Here is a 17,217-nt window from a genome sequence, read left to right on the forward strand (position 1 = left end):
TAGTTGAAAGGGAGTTTCCTTGGAGGTGTGGCCTGCATCCAATATATGTGGACTTCCTGGCAAAGCTTGATAGCTTTTGCTCTGCTCTGGGTCCTGCATTTGACTCATCAGCATTTGAACTCCAGTTCTTGGGACCTTGGCCAGTAGTCTGCCTTCTTACTTGCCGATCATGGATTCATCAGTCTTCCCAGCCGTGAGCCGGCAGCCTGCCATCTGACCTGTGGATCTTGGTTTTGTCAGCCCCTGCAGCTACTTGAGTCAGGAGAAGCCTCCAACCTGATGTCTGATGCCTAATTCATGGACTTGGGACTTGCCAGCCGAGAGAGCCATTTCCTTGAGATAAATCTCTCTCTCTACGTATATATACATATACACACTGGTTTTCTTCTCTAGACAACCCAGTCTAAGATAGTTCTTATTTAGATATATTTTCTTTTAATATTTTTTTCCTAGCCACATATACATTTACAAAATTGGAATCATTACATTCCTGATTTTTTTATTTAACCCTTTCATTTAACATTGATTTTATCATGAAGTATTTTTCAGTGTTAATGAACATCCTCTGAAAATACCATATCAATGACTGTACATATGTATACACAAAATACATATAGGCTATTGTCTACATAAAGAGCCTGCTATGGATTGAATGGTGTCCCCCCAAAAATGTATGTTATTTCTATTATAGCAGCACTAGATATCTAAGTATTTGGTACTGAGAATGGGGTGGTGCTCTAACAGATAGATACCTAAAATATGGAAACAGTTTTGAAACTGTGAATGGATAGAGGCTGGAAGAGTTTTAAAGTATCTAATAGTAGAAGCCTAGATTGCCTTGAAGAGACCGTTGGTGAAAGTATAGACACCAAAGACAGTTCTGGTGAGGACTCAGAAGGAAATGAAGAGAGCAGCTACACTGGAGATGGTGCAGATGGTGAGAAGCAGCAGCAGAACAAGGAAACCAGTGCAAGACAGTGCAGGAGCAGACCCACAGATTGAAAGCTGAGTGCCTTTGGCAGGAGACTTCTTGGTGGAATGGGGTGCCTACAGGCACTTGTCATTGGAGCTAAGTTTATCAACCCATGGAGCAAGATAGCTGAGTGCCTTTCAGCTGAAGTTTACTGGCAGAGTGTTTACAGGCACCTATCAGTGGAGCCAAAGAACTTTAGAACATTTGCCCCGGCAGGGCAGACGAGGGCAACGAGACCTGAGGGGCTGAGAGGCCAAGGAACCTGGAAGCAGAAAATGAAGATAGAATGAACACAGGAAGCAGAGCTGCCTTAGTCTCAAAGGCAGGGCCACGACCTCTGGGGGCTCAAAGAGTGGAGCTGCCACTCAGATGGATTATGAGAATGGGACTGCCCCAATTTGAGGGAGTAGAGTTGCCATTCCCGTGGGCCTGAAAGGCAGAGCTGAAGCCCAGGACTGAGGGGTCTCCACCCAGAATCCAGAGAGTGTGGCCAACGCCCAGAGTCTGGAGGGCAGGGCCATTGCCTAGACAGTCTCAGAAAGCAGAGGATTATTTTCAAGGCTTGAGAGATAAAATAATGTGTTCTGCTGACTTGCTCAGTGCCTGTTATTCCTTCTTTCCTCCCAATTTCTCCTATTTGTAATGGAAATGTCTACCTTGTGCCTGATCCACCACCGTACTTTGGAAGCAGGTAACTTGTATTCTAGATTTCACGGATGCAGAAGAATTTTTGGGTTTTGGACTCAAAGTTGATTTAAGACTTTTGCTGATATGATGGGATGAATGTGTTTTACCTGTGGCAAGGACATGAATTTTGGGGGCCAAAGGGTGGAATGTTATGGATCGAATTGTGTTCACCTGAAAATGTGTGCAATTTGGCTAGTCCTTGATTCCCAGTATTATGTGATTGTCCACCATTTTGTCATCTGATGTGATTTTCCAATGTGTTGTAAATCCTACCTCTGTGATGTCAATTGAGGTGGGGTTAGTGGCAATTATGTTAATGAGGAAGGACACAATCTACAAGATGAGGTTGTGTCTTAAGCCAACCTCTTTTGAGATATAAAAGAAAGAAGAGAGCAGAGAGACATGGGTACCTCCTACCACCAAGAAAGTAGTGTCAGGAGCAGAGCACTTCCTTTGGACCTGGGATCCCTGCACTGAGAGGGTCCTAGACCAGGAGAATATTCATGAGAAGGACCTTCTCCCAGAGCTAAAGAGAGAGAGAGCCTTTCCCTGGAGCTGGTGCCCTGAACTTGGACTTCTAGCCTCCTAGACTGTGAGAGAATAAACTGTTTGCTAAAGCCATTCACTTGTGGTATTTCTATTATAGCAGCACTAGATAACTAAGGCAGAGATCTAGTGACTTGGTGGTTAAAATACTCAGCTGCTAACCAAAAGGGTGGTGGTTCAAATCCACCAGCCACTCCAAGGAAGAAAGATGTGGCAGTCTGCCTCTGTAAAGATTTATGGCCTTGGAAACCCTACTGAGAAGTTCTACTGTGTCCTACAGGGTTGTTATGAGTTGAAATTGACTCATGGTAGTGATACCCACTAGTGATAGTGCATACATATTCTTCTCTGTTTTTAACAACACTCTGCGTGCGTAAATCTTGTCTACATTTCTGATTATTTTGAGGGGCAGTTTCGTAGAAAGCAGAGAAACTTTCAAAAGAATAGCACCTCTCTTGTACCTTCAAGTGAAACTAGAGGGAAAGCAGTGATTCAACCCCTTCGAAGGGCATGCTCCACAGAGTGTCTTGGCCCTTCCAGGATGCAGAGGCCCAGGCTCCCAGCCTGTTAAATCACTGCCCCCTAAAGAATGGAGTCCCTGGGTGGCACAGTTAACACATCCAATTGCTAACTGAAAGGTTGGAGGTTCAGAGCCACCCAAAGGCACCTCAGAAGGTAATGTTGGTCATCTACTTCCAGAAAGTCAGCCATTGAAAACTCTATGGAGCACAGTTTTACTCTGATACATATGGGGTTGCCATGAGTCAGAATTGACTCAAAGGCAGCTGGTCAAAGGAGGGATAATTTCTCCAGTATTTACTCCATATGCTAAGAAAAAAAAGAAAGAAAGGTATATTATTCCTTGAAAAGGGAAGTAATATATGTTTCAGCAATGGCTTCTGATATGATTCCACACATCTGTGAAGGACTGGGGTTAATGTGAAGCCTATTGAAGTTCATAAAATGTGCTTTTTCCTTTTGTTGGCCTTATTTGAGGTTTGTTTTTTATAAATAGTTCTTACTTAAATGAGAATCTCTATTATCAAAAATCAATTATGCTGTATCAAGGTGTCTACAGCAAAAGCTTGGTTTTACCAAATTTAGAAAATGCATCTGTCTGAAATTACTTTATCCCAATTTTAATAATAATGCACTGCTTTTATGTATATAGATATATACACAAGTATATACAGTTGATTCTTGTTATTTGTGGTACTTAATGTTCTACACAATTGCTGTGAACACTGCATTAGCCAATGCTGAACGGTTGCTCCAGGGGAAATACAGGGTTAGGTTTCGGTAATTTTCTTTCTTTCTTTTTTTTTTTTTTTGTGGTGTCTTTTCCTGGTTTTGGTATCAGGGATATGCTGGTTTCATAGAATGATTTCGGGAGTATCCCTTCCTTTTCTATGTTCTGAAATAGTTTGAGTAGTACTGGTGTGAGCTCTACACTCAATGTTTGCTAGAATTCTCCAGTGAAGCCATTTGAGCTGGGACTTTTTATTTATTTTTTAATTACCTTTTTAATCTCTTGTTATCAGTCTGTTCAGCTTTTCAGCCTCAGTTTGTGTTAATTTAGGTAGGTAGTGTGTTTCTAGACATTCGTCCATTTCCTTTAGGTTTTCAAGTTTGTTGGAGTATAGTTTTTCATAGTACTTTGTTATGATGCTTTTTATTTCAGTTGGGTCCATTGTAATGTCCCCCATTTCATTTCTTATTTGGGGTGTTTTCATCTTCTCCTGTTTTTCTTCAGTCATTTTGGCCAATGGTTTGTCGATTTTGTTGATCCTTTCAAAGAACCAATTTTTGGTTTTGTTGATTCTTTCTATTGTTTTTCTGTTCTCTTTTTCATTTATTTCTGCTCTGAATTTTATTGTTTCATTTCTTCTGGTGGCTGTGGTCTTCTTTTGCTGTTCTGTTTCTATTTGTTCGAGTTGTAAAGTGGACATTTTGATTTTATCCCTTTCTTCTTTTTTGAAGTGTGCATCTATTGTTATAAATTGACCTCTGAGCACTACCTTTTTTGTGTCCCAAAGTATTTGTTATGACATGTTTTCATTCTCAGTTGACTTTAGGGATTTTTTGATTCTATCTTTGGTTTCTCCTTTTAACCAGTAGTTTTGAAGCAAGGTGTTATTCAGTTTCCATGTTTGTTCGTTTGTTTTTTTCCCTTTGCTCTTCCTGTTATTGATTTCTACTTTTATGGCACTGTGATAAGAGAAGATGCTTTGCATTATCTCAATGTTTTGGATTTTGCTGAGGGTTGCTTGTGGCCTAAGATGTGGTCTATTCTGGAGAACATTCCGTGTGCATTGGAAAAGAATGTTTTCTTTGCTGCTGTTGGGTAGAGTGTTGGTTGATTGTGGGCTTTAGATCTTCTGTATCTTTGTTGAGTTTCTTTCTAGATGTTCTGTCCTTTACCAAAAGTGTTGTGTTCAAGTCTCCTACTATTATTGTGGAACTGTCAATTTTTCTTTTCAGTGCTGTTAAAGTTTGCTTTGTGTATTTAGGAGCCCTGTCATTGGGTACATAGATATTTATTATGGTTATGTCTTCAGGGTGAATTGTCCCTTTAATCATTGTATAATGTCCTTCCTTGTCTTTTATGGTGGATTTTATCTTAAAGTCTATTTTATCTAAGATTAATATTGCCACTTCTGCCCTTTTTTGGTTGCTGTTTGCTTGATATATTTTTTTCCATCCTTTGATTATTAATATATTTATGTCTTTGTTTCTAAGGTGTGCCTCTTATAGATGAGTTATGTTTTTTTATTCATTCTGTCACTCTCTTTTTATGGGTGCATTTAAGCCATTTGCATCTTGTGTGATTATTGATAGATATGAGTTTATTGCTGCCATTTTGTAGTGCTTTTTTGTGGTACTGACTTTTTTGCTCCTCTTACTCTTCTCTGATGAGTTTCCTTTGTTTGTGGATTTTCTTTTCATTTCTTTCATTTTTGTAGATTTTGTGTTTTCTGAGACTTTATGTTTTTCTTCTTTATTTTGATGAGTAGGTTTGTCAACTTTCTTTGTGGTTACCTTGAAATTTACCGCTATCTTCCTAAGAAGGCCATCTGTTGTTTTATTTTGGCTACTTATTGGAATGATCCTGTCCTTTATTTTTTTATGTTTTGGTATTGTCTGTTCTGGTGGCATAGTGGTTAAGAGCTACAGCTGCTAATCAAAAGGTCGGCAGTTTGAATCCACCAGGAGGTCCTTGAAAACCCTATGGGGCAGTTCTACCCTGTCCTATAGGGTTGCTATGAATTGGAATCAACTCAATAGCAAAGAGTTTGGCTTTCTGGTTTGCTGTCTCTGAGAGATATTCAGGAATTATTTTCTTCATTTATTGATTGCAGATTTGTTTCATCTTCCTTTTTTGTTTTATTTGGTTATGTCTGAGTGGGCAGGCTGGGTGTATTTTGTTGCTTGCTTATCTGTGGGCATGGCAGTTCTCACTACCTTGCCCCAGGTGGGCAGGGCTGGTTGCTCAGCTATTGTGCAGCATGGCATTTGTGAGGAGGGGCCAGAGGATGGCACAGGGTGCAGTCCAGAGGTTCACAATGCTGCTGCTCAGGTTGCATCACTCAGGTGGGCTTGGCCTGGGGGCAGCATGGGGCAGGGTCCAGGAGTCCAGGGGTCCTCATCAGTGCCACTTGGATTGGTGGGGCTGGAGGGTGGCACAGGGTGGATTTTGGGGTCACCACGGTGCCTCTTGGGGGCATGATGTTCGTCATGGATTGAATTGTGGCCCCAACAGTGTCTGTCAATTAGGCTAGGTCATGATTCCCAGTATTGTATGATTGTTGACCATTTTGTCATCTGATGTGATTTCCCTAAGTGTTGTAAATCCTATCAATATGATGTAATGAGATGGATTAGTGTCAATTCTATTGATGAGATCTACAAGATTAGATAGTGTCTTAAGGCAGTCTCTTTTGAGATATAAAAGAGAGAAGCGAGCAGAGAGACATGGGGACTTTATACCACCAAGAAAGCAGTGCTGGGAGTACAGTGTGTCCTTTGGACCTGAGGTTCCTGTGCTGAGATGCTCCCAGACCAAGGGAATACTGATGCATTACAAGGACTTTCCTCCAGTGCCAACAGAGACTGAAGGCCTTCCCTTGGAGCCAGAGCCCTGAATTCAGACTTCTGGCCTACTGAACTGTGAGAGAACAAACTTCTCTTTGTTAAAACCATCCACTTATGGTATTTCTGTTATAGAAGCACCAGATGACCAAGACAGTGTTCAACAGGGCAAGGCTGAGGGTCAGCACAGGGTGGGGTTTGGGGGTCTGGAGGCCTGTGCTGGTGCAGCTGAGGGGCACAGCACTTGGTGCACAGTGCTGAGAGGCAGGAGGGAAGACAGAGGACGTGATGTGTGGAGCTAAGTCAGAGAGAGAAACAAGTGAAAAAATGAAGAAAAATAAATAAAAAGGAGGTGCAGTGGGAGTCAGTGGGTGAGGCTGGGGCAGACCTGGGTAGCCTTGAGCCTGTGGCTCTCTAGCTGAGTGACGAACACATTAAGAAGGAGCAGGGGTAGTGTGTCGGTCTAGGTGGGTGGGAGAAAAGAAAGGAAGGAAGGCAAACAGAGAGAAGAAGAAAAAACAAACAAAAAACATGGCATCGAAGGTGGCACTGCATGGTCTATCAGGAAGGGGCAGAGGCATAGCAAGGCCTAGTGGGAGAGAGAAGGAAAAGGGAAAAGGGAAATATAAAGAAAAATTAAAAAAACATGATGCAATGGGAGTTGGTGCACTATATAACTCATGCCTGAATGAAGATTATCTATCTCATGTATTTTCTTCTTAAGGCACATCACAGCATTCTTGCTCTTAGGAACACTAGAAAGGATTTCAGTCTGTGATTGGGGTCCATTTAAATAAAAATTATAAAAATGTGAAAAACATGGCACTAAATAGACCATAAGGAGTCCTGGTGGTGCAGTGGTAAAAGCACTTAGCTGCCAGACCAAAGGTCAGTGGTTCCAACCCATTGGTAACTGATGGTTCAATCTTTGCTTCAGTTTCATCAGTCAACAGAAAGATGACTGTCTCCTTGTCCTCACATAGAGAGATTATGAAGAAAAATAAGTTAGTTTGAAAGCGAACACGTACAAACACACACACACACACACACACACACAAGCACGCTCACCTCCTAATTATAAAATGGTTTTGAGGCGGTTGATACACATATTAGGGACTAGAATAGTTTCACTGAAAAGTACAGTGACAAAATGTAATTTAAAAGTTAAAATGATAGAACCTTTACTAATTTCTTTATTACATTCTGCATGTTCCAACCTGGGATTATCTCAAAATGGGAACTTTTCTTCTTATCAATGACACTTTAAAGACTCAAAGTAGCATTTAGAGAATATAAAAGTGCACTGATAAAAACATGAAGTAAGTAGGTACTGAAGGGAAATAACTGGCTTGTGATGCCTTGGACGATGACGAAGAATGGCTGTGAGGGTGAAAAGATAAAGGCACAATTCAGGAACCAAATTTTCCAGATTCCTGCTCAGAAATCAATATGTGTAAAAACTACTGAAAGTTTTCTTTTTCCTGGACTTAAGTACTGCAGCTGCTAACCAAGAGGTCAGCAGTTCGAATCCACCAGGTGCTCCTTGGAAACTCTTTGGGGCAGGTCTACTCTGTCCTATAGGGTCACTATAAGTTGCAATCGACTCGACGGCACTGGGTTTCGTTTTTGGTTTGGACTTCACTTTCCTTATTTGTAGCCAAGAAGCAAACATACTTCATGGGGTGTTATTCAAAATGTGGATAAGGTTATATGAGACTTCTTTGTTAAATTACTTCTATAGTTTTACACAGTAAAATCTTCAAAATAGTAAATCTTGAAGAGAATCCACGTAATGCAAAATGCACTGTAAATATGAAATGCACTGTAAATGCCTCCTGCTGGGGTGATGAAAACACAGATGATGTGTACAAATTGCCAGTCCCCCCTCTGACTCAACTGCTACAGCACTACAGCACAAGTTTGACAATTTTTTCTTGGAAAGTACAGATTTTCCTTTCAATGAATATTGAACCCATTCTGCCAGATGTTACCTCTCCAAACAACACCTGATACATGTGCCTCAGAATAATTTAAGACAAGTTTGGCTTCTTAGCTATCAAGTGTGGGATAGACAGGCGCCTCCTTTGATCAGGCACAGCCTCTGGAACGAGTCCCCTCATCCCTGGGAGGCCTCTTAATCCTGTGTGGCTGAAAGCATGATTCAAAGCAACCTTTATAAAGGCTGTCCAGTTGGGGCCACTTGAAGTCCTTTAGGAAAGAGCACATACAACCACAGTTGCTGCTTGCGTTTTCACTGAGTTTGTAGCTTCCTAGACACATCTTGGTCTGAATTTCTGGGAGGGGAGTCTTTCTCTGTCCTTCCCCCACCCACCTTTCCTTCCTTCCTTTTCTTTCTTTCAAAATTAAAGCACAACAGATGGCTGGGGTGATCCTTCTGTCCTTGCTGCTCGTGTAGGATCACTGGTGCCCTCTGTAGCTCAAGTGGGGAAGTTACCCAGTTTTGCTAACGACTCCTGTTCATAGTTAAATAGGGAGGGCTATTTTACTTATTGCATTTATTTTTAGTCAGTAAAGAGAATTAAATATCCCCCAAACACTTTTGTTTAAACACTAGGGCTCTTCTGGGTTGCAGATCAGGGTCTCAGATGAAGTTCTGAGATTTGTCATGAATCCAGTCCTGCTCCTTATCCCAAGGTCCAGGTTTCACCCAATTCTGGTTCCACTGATATCCCACACTGTCCAATGGCACTTAACCTCGGGCTCGTGAGATCACGTGGGATGGGGGCTTTACCAGTACCCAGTGCCTGGACCCATGCAGAGAGACTGATTTGAGGGATCTGGAAGAGGCCTTCAAATTCTTGGAAGTTTTCCCTGGTCATTCTAAGGAGCAGCTAGGGGTAAAAACCACTGATTTTGTCTTACCTTCTATTTCCGTTCCTCCCCCCAACCCCTCCTTTTAGTTCTTTGCCTACTCCAAGACCAAAAAAGGGCACGTGACACCAAGGTTTTAAACTAAGACTCAATGGGTCCCCCCTAGCGGTGGAATTTTAAACAAGGGAGTAGGACCCTTCTGGATGGAGCTCAACTCGCCCTGTGACCAACCATCCCCCTCTGCCCCGGACTGAGGGGTTTTGTGGGGTGTGAACTCACTGTGCTCACACACTGTGCTCACACAGGGCTGCCCTATCTCCTGGGACACTCTTAGTGTCCCAACACTGTTTGCTGCTCACCTGTGTTCTCCTCACAAACCCACAAGGCCTGGGAACCACAGGCCCAGGCAGTGAGTTTGTGAGTCACCAGAAGTTTGTAGGCATAAGGTTTGGAGCCTCCCCCCTTGACTGTGCCCAGCCTATCTGTCCTGCGTGGACACGTCCCTCTTTCTAGAACACAGCAGTTCAAGATCAATTGTTCTGCCCTCGTCATAACCCACAGCTGCCCCCTCATCCAAGTCACCAAAGGGAGGGGGATGTAGAGGGAGAGAAAGAAGAAAGATATGTACGTACATGTGTGTGCATTCAGGAATCCATGTGTTTGGTACATGAGCATGTGTGTGCATGTGTGTCTGTGTGTGTGTGCATGTGTGTGTGCCTGTGTGTCTGCTAACCAACGTTTATGCTGTCAGTTCTGGAAGTCACTGTCATCTTTGATATTAACTATCTAAGTTTCTCTTCCATGGAAGATAGGCCTGGAGATCTGCCTGTGAAAGGTCACGGCCTTAAAAACCAAATGGAGCAGTTCTACTCGGCACACATGGAATCAACTCAATGGCATAATAACAGCAAATCTCTTCTGGATTAACGTGGTGGGCTTCCCCTGCCCCTCAGTGTGATTTTTAGCAGGCATTTAGTTTTTCAGCATTTAAGAGCCACCTTAACTGGATCATCAACCCTTTGAGGACAAGAAAAATTGGTCAAAAAACATGGCCAGCCCAGCGTGCTGCCGGCTGCTGCAGACTCACCCTCAGTCAGGCACCATAGAGAAGAGTTAAGTCATTCCACACGTCACAGAATTGCTGTGTGAGGGAAAGATTCAGTAGGACTCAGTGGGAAAATGACTCCAGCTCTAAGGAAACCCTTGCATGGCTACCACCATCTTGAGACCTGCCCTTACATGCCTCTCTATCCCATGGCTTGGAACCCTCCAGCCCCCGCATTAGCTGCTTGGGTGGAAGGTGCCTGTTTCCATTACTTGTTTTTTACCATGCAGTAAATGGGACAGAGAGAGAACACAGAGCCCCTCTTCAAACTCTACTCTCCGCCCAGGAGACAGAGACCCCAGCAGTCCCACTTACTGCAAGATGTCTGGGCTGTGAGGGTTCCACACCTATACCCACCCAAACGGTGCAAGCCCAGCACACTTCCGGAAGTTGCAGGGATTTCACGATGATACCCAGCAGTGGGCAAAGCCATGGGAATAGATGTAGGTCAATTGTTGTTCATTGCCATTAAGTTGGCTCTGACTCCTGGTGACTCCATGCACAGTGGGAGGAAATGTTGCCAGGTCCTGTGCCATCTTCATAATCATTGGTGTGCTCGAGTCCATTGTTGCAGGCACTGTGTATTTTGAGTGCCTTCCAACCTGGGGACCTCATTTTCCAGCACTACATCAAACACTATTCTGTTAAAAAAAAAAATTTGTGACCCATAATATATTAATTGGCTGATTTTCAAAAGTAGATCGCCAGGCCTTTCTTCCTAGTCTGTCTTACTCTGGAAGCTCTGCTGAAACCTGTCCACCATGGGTGACCCTGCTGGTATTTGGTGGCATAGCTTGCAGTATCACAGCAACATACAAGCTACCACAGTAATACAAACTGACAGACAGGTGGTGGGTAGGTCATTTAGGAGGGAGGTTATTCCATAATCTGTGCTTTTAAAGATAAACGGAAACCAAGCAAACTACATACCTTGTGGGCTTTCTCAGGCTTTGCTTTCGGGGCAGTGGAACCTCTGGTCACTTGTATGTCTTGTTAGGGACCACCTGGGCCTCCAGTGTGATGTGCTGGTACTTATTAATTGGGGTACAGAGAGAAAGGCCCACTCAGGAGACACCCTGTGTGACTGGGGTCCACAAACAAACCCAGTTTCTGAAAAACAGCCAATGGATCCCTCTTCTCTTTTCAAGGGAAATTTAGAAGAAGCTTCTAGGCACCATTATTTACAAGGCTGTCTTTTAATTAGTGTTTGGAAGGTGATATCTCTCACAGACCAATCTTTACATGCTCAATTCCCTTACTGTTCATGAAAAGCAAAGCCCACAGGTTTCCTGAGTGTGTCCTGGCTCTTCCAGAGGCCCGGTTGAAAGGGGTGGGAGCAAGGGAGGTCGGTGCGCCCTGTTCTCTCTCAGGAATCTCTGAGCTTGCTGGAACCTTCCAGTGTGTGGGTGGTAGACCTGTCAGCTGACAGGGAAGTGGAAGCGTGAAGGGGCCACCCAAGCCTGCAGACTGGGCTGACACTCCTGCTGGAGCTCAGATCCCTGTGCAGGACAGCACCTGCTCCCGCTGCCAAAACAAATCCCCCTGCTCAGGGCATCCGAGAGTCCAGCCTTCGTCAGCTGGGAGGGGAGGAGGGCAGGGCGTGCAGGTCACTTAAACAGTCTCAGATGACCAGCTTACAATGGTGCAATGTCCCTGGGCTGGGCGTGGGGCAGTAAGCTGGCAGACTCCAGATCTGGAGAGCATTAATATGCACCCTGGGAGTCATGGCCAGTGGCTCTGGCCTTGCTCTGGTGATCCCAGCAGAGAGGACTTCCAGTTGCTCACTGTTGTCTTAGGCCCGAGAAGTCCACCTGGTTTTCATTCAGGTGGCCTCAGGCTGGCCTCCAGGGTGAAGAGAGTGCGCACTCAAATTGAATTTCTCACAGATTTCAAGTCAGCGGAGTCCTGGCCTTCTCACATAAAACCTGCTCTGCGGGCAGCCCTGGCTGGAGGAGAGGCTGGCCCAAGGCCCCATGTTAACCCAATGAATGCAGTTGGTGGGTCAGATGAAGACAGGACAGATGGGTGGGTGCTGGCCCCTCAATGCACCATCCCCCTCATGTTCTCCTGGGTCTCTGCCAATCAGAAGCAGTGGGGACAGCAATTTTGGGTCCCAGTAGGGCTGGCACAGTTCTGAGACCAGCCTCAGATTAGGTCTTGTTGTTGTTGTTAGTTGCCGTCTAGTCAATTCTGACTCATGGCAAGTCCATGTGTGTCAGAGTAGAACTGTTCCACAGGGTTTTCAAGGCTGCGACCTTTCTAAAATATATCAGCAGGCCTTACTTCCGAGGTGCCTCTGGGTTTGTTTAAACCCCCAAAGTTTTGGCTGTACCACCTAGTCTTCCCCAGATCGGGTGGTTCTGAATATGTTATAGAGTCCTGTGTCCCAAGTGAAGAGAGTCAGGGGAAAAGAAAGTCTTGTATCTAATGGTGGGGTGGAGGCAGGGTGGAGATGTCAAACACTGGGCCATTAAAATTAAAGTTTTCCTTTAAGGCTGCTGGGTCAGGTAGCAAGGCTGCAAGTCTGCAGATAAGAAATATTTAGACTTTTGCCGCTCGTTTCAGAGATCAAGTCTTGAAAACATCATTCATGCCATCAAGCCAGGTGAGGAGGCAATTCCTGGACAGGAATATATGGTCAAACTGACCTGCCTGTTTATTAAGAATATTCCCATGTCAGGGTGCCACACGGGTGTCTTGGGTGAGATGTCATTTGTCATCAGTTACTTTCCTTATTAAGAACTACACATGAACAAACAAAAGTTGAAACTCTAAAACAAGGATTGGCAAACTATGGCCTATGGGCAAAGTCCAGCCCCACAGCCTATTTTTAAGTAAAGTTTTATTGGAATACACAGATGGAGGCCCATTTGTTTATGTATTTTTGTATTTGTTTATATATTTGTTTATGGCTGCATTGTGACAGTGACTGCAAAGTCAAAAATATTTTCCATCTGGTCCTTTACAGAAAATGCTTGCCAACCCTTGTGCTAAAATGTTGTGACCCTATTTTCCTTTGGCTGAAGGAAGATGTTCAGACCTCTAACTGATCTACACTGATTGGGTGGGAAGCAACCTGGACAGCACCCCTGAGAAGGTGCTGATGGCCCAGCCGTCTAGTGAACTCCATGGGGCCTTGGGGATCTACTTATGCTTCACTTGTTTCCTCTCTGTAAGAAATACCCTCCTTCTAAGCCCCAGAGGCTCCCATGTACGTGCCTGAGGATGTTAAAATGCAAGGGACCTCATATCGTGGAAACTCATGTTGACAATTTCCTGGTTGTTCTCGAGGTCATGTTTTCAGTATCTCATTGCAGGTCTCCTTATTGCACAGTATCTGGGCTGCTCAGAGTGCAATCGAGTGTCTCCTCATGTTGCAGCATGACTGATCCTACATGGTCCACAGTGTATACATTATACAGCCCAGCCATGGAATACAACAATAGTCTTTTTTTTTTTTTTTTAAATGTAGTATGGTGCAATAGCTATATGGCAAAGTAAATGTCAGTTATTCTAAAACTCCCACTCCTTCTCTCCACCTCACCCATCGTCTCCCTCTTTTCAGAATGAAGCGTAGGTGTCAGCCACTCAGCCTAAATTAATCTAGCACAGAAAGCAAAGCTCTGTTGTGGTTGGAACGGAAGGGAGGGAGTTGGGAATTTAAGAACACCTGAATTTCAGCTTATTGGTGCTTTTAGCACATGGTGTTACAGGCTGTGAGTTTGCTTAATAGAAATTTTTAAAATGTCATCTGCTATACATTCCTTTCTCCTTCTTGTGACCATCGTATTTTGTGGCCGTCAGGTAGAAAATACACACACACACACACACACACACACGCATACATGCACACACACATGCAAATATATATATATATTCAAAATGTAGAAATGGACAAGTCTTGCCCTCCTAATCTCTCCATCCATTTGCTCAAAGCTCAAGGACAGGACTGCTCCCCACTCTGCTCACATGAGGTGTCCAGGGAAGTGGGGTCAGAGCTCCAGTGCCAGAACTGATACTGGCTGTCCAGTTTGGGCAGTCAATTCCTGTACAAGATGAGGCACAATTTCTGACACTGACCCAGCCTCTAGGCCATTGTTATTGCCCTTTTCACGATATGGGGTTCTGCTTGATGGGGAGAAGAATCTACATTCCTCTCTGCATTTCTTGCAAAGCATCTGGTATATGTAGTCCGCTCTCTGTATGCATTCAGCGAATGAACTAGTGAGTGAGCAATGGGCTTGGGTCTGAAAAGGCCTTAAGGGTCTCTGTTCTGACCCACTGTTTACCCTCTTCCAGAACAGGGCTCTCTCCTTCAGTAGGAGCAGCAGTGGTCCTTCTGTCCTGCATACAGGGCAGACCTGTGGTCCTTTGAGACCTTACACTCTCTGCCAGTTGTCATCATGCCCTGTCTTAGCCAGCAGAGTTGTGAGCCTTTTGAAAGAAATAATCAAACCCTCAACTCTTTCCCAGACAGCACAAAGCAGGCGGTGCTGCAAAGAGAGAAGAGGCTGGTGGCTGACAGGAGGAAGTCTGATGTCACAGCAGTTAAAATGTCTCTAGCAGTTACTTCATGAATTATTCTTGCACCCGAGTGAAAATCAAGCCGGATTTCCTACTTAGAAAGATAAAAATCCATCCCTAAAGCCAGTCACACTGATAATATCTGGAAGTGCTCAAAACTAGGTAAAAATCTGGGAATTTCTCAGTTTTCAAGCCCACACTGGACTCTTTAAACTTCAGCCACTGGCATCTTGGGAGGGTGAAGGTGGTGTCACCGAGGACCTTTAAAGAACTCCCTGTGCAAACTGCTTGAAATGATACGACCGCCACAGGAAAAACAGATCTGAACAAGGTCAGCCATGTGAAGTTCTGAGAGGAAGTGTGGAAAGAGAGCAGGGGCCTCTGACTTGGGCTGGAAGCAGCGTTCTGTGACTTGGCTGGTGTTTGTCCTCTCACAGACTAGTACAGCCTGCTTCTGGGCTCCTCCCTCTGCGGAGACCATGGACCACACAGAACAAAGACGGCCAATGCTGTGAACTAATGCTCTGTCAGGATAAGCTCTCCGGAGTATGGTTTCATGGAGTAAGTTAATGGCCTCACTACAAAAGAGTCTCAGGGGTCCCTGAAGTTTGACCCCAAAACTTGAACTCTACCTGAACTGATTTTTTTCTTTTCTTTCTTTCTTTCTTTTTTTTTTTTTTGAGGTTTGAAAACATTTAATCATCTCCCCTCCCAGGACATTTGATTTCTGTGCACTCTTGCACTTCTGGGCTCCATCTGGGGAAAGAAGTGCCAAAACCACCATTGGAAAGGCTGCCCCGGAGGCGTTTTTTAGCCGCCTTTGGAAGCAGCAGGTAACGGAAATCTTATGAGACAGCTTGTTCTCCGGAGAACTTCCTGTCCAGATCTGCTGACCAAAGCATTCCTCCACTTTGGATAAGTCCTGGATTAGTAACTGCACTTTGAGATACGGATTCTTAGTTAAAATTGCAATTAAAGTGCTAAGAAGCCCTACTCCCTGCTCTTCCAGAGAGACCCAATACGTTGGTCTGTGGTGTAAATGCTTCCTGGACCCCCTAGAGCTTTTCTCCTCCCTTCTAGGAACATCCAGACAAATGCTCCTGACCTCACTGGAATATGGTTGGGTAGATTACTAAATGATTTCAATTCAAGTCAGTGAGCGTCTATTAAGCATCGTCAATATTCCCCTCACTATGCCTGGAGCTGGGGATGAAGTCTGATATCCTTGCTTTCAAAAGATTTGGCTGAGAAGAAAAGGCAGGCACACTTTCCCATAAGGTTATAAGTAACACTAGTAGCTCGGATTACGTACAGTAGGCACACACAGAGATGGGGAGATGTATTAGAGTTAATAATTGTTTATTTTAAAAATAAAGGAATATAAAGTTTTTTTCCCCCAAAATATCAGTTGTTTTAGTTTTGTTTTGTTTTGACAGTCTAAATGTATAGGCTAGGGAATGGCAAGCAGGTTCCAATGCTGAACTCATTAAATGGTTTGGGGGCAGCCTGTAAGGCACTATGTTGTGAAAGATCCTGAGGATGTATTTGGTCTCAGCAGGGAATGGTAGTGATTGGTTGTCATTGACACCTTGTGTGGAGGGAGAAAGAGGATGTATACCAATCAGGATGTAGATACAACCCAAGTAAGAACCAATGCAGAGTTAAAACAGATCTCAAGACGTGGGCCTCATCAGCCCCAACTGTGAGCTACAGTTGAAACCCTTTGTAAAGGGGATCTGCCTTGTACTGATTTGTGTGTACTGTGGGCGAAATGCTACTTCCTGAAATGTAAAAAAAAAAAAAAAGAGCATAGAGAAAAAGTTAGAGTGACACAATGCATTCAAATATCTCTGCCCATTTATACTTCCTAGGCTGCCATTTTATAAAGGGTCTCTGCTGTGTTTACAAACTCTATCCCAAAGAGTAACAACAACCACCATAAAACTTCCCACAACCTTACTGTAAGACTTTGAAAGTGAGCTGTGTAGCTGGTCAGCATATATAGACAGGGATTGTTCTCAAACTCCAGATTTACCAAACAAGAAGTGGGGATTTCTGGTAGAAACCATAATCTCCTCCCAGGGATGTGGTGTATGTGTGCTTGTCAGGAATTGGAGTTCTTGATTCATTTTGGAAGATTGAAGGCTGAGCCAGGTCATCCTGACAGCTGGTCACCAGGCAGCTTCTGGTGGCGATGTGCAGGACACATTTATCATCCTGAGGGCTCCAGAGAGAGAGTGGGGTACCATGGTGAGAGCGCTATAAAACTGTCTGGGCATTTGGGGTATTATTATTATTAAATTAAAGTTCTACTAAAATGAAACATATTACTATTTAGATTTCTGTCTGCTTGGCAGCTTTGGCTTCATAAATCTTGCAGGAGAAAATTGGCCCTCTGCAACTGGATGTTAGATATAGCATTTCTTTAGCATCAAGAAAATGACCACACATTTTTCAATTG

Source organism: Elephas maximus, chromosome 1 (genome assembly GCF_024166365.1).
Source record: "Elephas maximus indicus isolate mEleMax1 chromosome 1, mEleMax1 primary haplotype, whole genome shotgun sequence".
NCBI classification, from domain to species: Eukaryota; Metazoa; Chordata; class Mammalia; order Proboscidea; family Elephantidae; genus Elephas; species Elephas maximus.